Below are 3,960 nucleotides of genomic sequence, written 5' to 3' on the forward strand. Positions count from 1 at the left end.
ACTAAGATTTTGCTGGGGTTGCCAATTTGGTATGGCTACCTCAGTGCCTACTCAGTTGGACACTAGTGTCAGGCAAATCCAAAATTGACTACCGGGAAGATGGTGGGCCTTTGCGCTCCTCCCTCTGATAAGTCTCAGCTCCCGCATTGCGCTCCCATGTTGCCTCCCACGGCGCTCCCTTGTTGTGCTCCCGAGGCAGCCTCTGCAGCCAGAGCTGCCCCGGCCACCTCTCGCAGCCCCTGGCACTCCTGGCTCCTGGTCCCACCGCAGCCTGCTCAGACTCTCTCCGGCTCACGGTTCCAGCGGCACCCAGGGCCAGGGAGGCGATAGCCCCCTCCCTGGCAGATACCGCAGTCGCCAGACCCCGAGTCCTGGTGGCGGGGCTGCGCGGCTTGCCTGGCCCGGTGCTGAGGGCAGCAGCTGCGAGGTCGGGCGCCGAGTGGCGGCCGCTCCCGGAGGCTTCTTCCCAGGGAGGATTTTGTAAATTTCACAAAATGGTGTGCACTCCAAACTTCAGTGCACATATTATGAGAGTCCCCTTCAAGGTGTCAGCAATCCTTCAGAGCAATCCACCTGGGTAGTAACAGCTACCCTGGTGCAAGCAAGGACACCCACCAGAGATTCTGACTCACCATCAGGCTTTCTGAGTTCCTCTTCTTGCTGGTGGCCTCTAGGATCCTGCTGGCGCAGGGTGCTGGTGGCTCACTCCCTTCCCGCCGCCATGTTTCTATACACCCATGTTCACAGGAGCACTATTCACAATAGCCTAAAGGTGGAAGCAACCCAAGTGTCCATCAGTGGATGAATGGATGAATGAATGTGGTGTACATATATAATGAAATATTATTCATCCTTAAAAAGGAAGAGAATTCTGACACATGAACAGCATGGATGAACCTTGAAGACATTACGCTAAGTGAAATAAATCAGTCACAAAAAGACAAATACTGTATGACTCCACTTGCATGGGGCACCTAGAAAACTCAAATTTATAGATACGGAAAGTAGAATGGTGGTTACCTGGGACTGGAGGGGAGGGGGCAAGGTGAGCTGTTGTTTGATGGGTATAGAGTTTGTCTAAAAGATAATAATGTCCTGGAAATCTGTTTCAAAACAATGTAAATATACTTAACACTACTGAACCATACACTCGAAAATGGTTAAAATGGTAAACTTTGTCATATGCATTTTACCACAATTTAAAAAAATTTAAAGTCTTTAAAGCTATTATGTGAATTATCAAATCATGAAAGCTCCTGAGGGCAGGGATTTTTGTCTGTTTTGTGCACTGCTGAGTTCTTAGCTCCTAGCATGGTACTGGACATGGAGCAGGTGCTCAGTGCATATTTATGAAGTAAGTGAGACCCAGCCACACTGCAGTGATGTTTCACAACACTTTTAAGTGTGAGAGTCACATTGCAACCACTGTTCCAAGATCAAGCCAAGTCCCAGAGGGTCCTTATCAGACTTGCCCTTTCCCCTATCTTCTTTCTGCCATGGCCGAATTGGCCCAGCACTGCCAGGCTAAGGGAGCCAATTATGCATAGGTTGTGACCCCTGAGAACTTATCCAGCACCAGACCTGGTAGCATTCTTATGGATAACTTAAATAAATAGCCATGTCTGAAAATAATCTTAGTTAATTTGCTCTGTCAGACACAAATATATCAAATGATATCTGAAATTAGGGCAAAACAAAACAAATTACTATGTCCAAGAGACACAATACTTCTTATTTCTCTTTTAATAACTCTGTGTTGGCCACGTTGGGTCAGTTTTCATTTCTTCTACAAGACACCCAACTCTGAAACGAGGCAAGCTGTAACTGTCCTTTGTCCTTTCTTATGCATTCTTGCACTCTTATTTTAAACTTTTACCCTGGGAAATTTTAAACATATATAAAGGTATACAAGATGGCATAGTGAACCACCAACCCTTGTCCCCCAGCTTCAGCAATGATCAATTCACACCAAATTTTGTTTTATCTCTACTTACACCCACCTCCTTCCATCCTTTTTTATGTAAACTTTTATTGAAGAAAATATACATACAGAAAAGTGTACAAATCCTAAGTATACAACTCAATGAATTTTTACAAACTGAGCATGTCCGTGTAACCCATACCCAGTTCGAAAAACAGAACATTAACAGTTCTCCAGAAGTCCCTTCAGGTCCCCTGAAAATGTATGCATTGATTTCTGGCCCAGTATTCTTATTTTGCAGTTAGAAAACTAAATCCCAACAAGGAAAATGACTTTCCCAAGAGGACAAAGTTCAAGGCTCCGCTGCTGCTTTACAAACAGACGTGGAAGTGCAGTGTCTCCTCCCACAGAACACATCCTTCTGGAAGGTGCTTGAAGTCCAGGTACAGGGTAGTTCTGCCCTTTGATGGGACAGTTCCTACACCCTGGCTATTCCCAGGGCTCTGTAGTGACCTCTTCCCAGATCACACTCTCAATCACTTACATGACTGTGCTAGAAGGGCCCTTAGAGATCTGTTCATCTTATGGTTTGCTTTTTTAAAAAAAAAATACAAAACTTTATTATTAAAACTCTTTAAATTAGTGGGTTGGTATTGTGAAAAAAATTCTAAAAAAATAGCGAAACATACCAAGTAAGTGTGGTGTACTCTTTTGGTTAAACTGTGAATTAATCAGGGATATAGGTGGCTGCATGGTAGATGGGCTTTATATGTGTGCGTGTGTGTGGCAGGGTGTGCATGGTTTTTTTATCAGCTGGAGGAGAGAGCTGCTTCTTTTCCTTCCCTCCTCCTTGGCTTTCTCTCAAAGTTACTGTTTTGCTGCCAAAAGATGCATGAGAAGGAGATGGGAAAGGGGAAGGAAGATCGCCCCTGGTTATGTTACCACAAAAGCCCAGCCTTCTCATTAACTTCTGGTGTGGTGCCTTTGTGTGTGATATAAACACTGAGCAGCAAGGGTATTGCCAGCACTAAGGTCTCTATAAACAGCGTTGTGTACCAAAAAACATAGAAGGTTAGGGTGGGACACACCTTAGTATTCAACCAAGTGATCTTCTGTATGAATGAAGATGGGGAAGACCAAGACAGCTAGGGGGTTCCCTGGTATCTTTCCCGGCACAGCTCAGATTAAACCCTAGTCTCCCGACTCCCCTGTGTTGTACTCTTTGCACCATCTTTCCCTAGACCACTTGAGTTCCCAGGATAATCCCCAAACATACATGGGGGCTTGTTGTGCGATAGGTGTCACTGTGGGTTTGTGAGACATGGTCAGTGTGGCAATAACTCGGAGCACCTGCCCTTGAAGAGCTGAGTCTGGCTAGGGAAATCCTGACCAGTAGGCATGTGTAGTAGTCAGAAGTAATTGGGTTGTAAGGGACAGAAACTGAGATCAAATTAGCTTAAACGAAAAGGGCATTTGTTGGCTCATGGAATTGACGATTTGCAAGCTCAGCATGGCTGGATCAGGGTTCTCTTCTCTCCATTGCTTAGCTCTGCTCTCTCTGCATGTTGGCCTCTCTCTGCTGCTGGTGAGCTTCCTCCACATGGATGGGTGTGGTAGGCTGAATAATGGCCCCCAGAGATGTCCATGTCCTAATCCCCAATCTGTGAATATGTTCCCTTATGGGGCAAAAAATGATTTTTCACATGTGATTAGGCCAAGGATCTTGAGATGGTGAGATTATCACGGATTATCCAGGTAAATTTAATGTAATCATAAGAGTTCTTAAAAAGGGTGCAGGAACGTCAGAGTAGAAGGAGGAGATGTGATGCCAGAAGCAGGGGTGAGAGAGAGTGAGAGAGAGCACACTCTGAAGATGCTCCTCTGCTGCCCTTGGAGATGAAGGAAGCAGCCACGAGCCAAAGAATGCAGGCAGCCTCTAGAAGCTGGGAAATCAAGGAGATAGATCCTCCCCTAGAGCTCCCAGAAGGAGCCTAGCTCTGCCAACACCTTGATTTTGGGACTTCTGACCTCTGGAACTA

The sequence above is a fragment of the Galeopterus variegatus genome, unplaced genomic scaffold, assembly GCF_000696425.1.
Source record: "Galeopterus variegatus unplaced genomic scaffold, G_variegatus-3.0.2 Scaffold1562, whole genome shotgun sequence".
In the NCBI taxonomy this organism is placed as follows: Eukaryota; Metazoa; Chordata; class Mammalia; order Dermoptera; family Cynocephalidae; genus Galeopterus; species Galeopterus variegatus.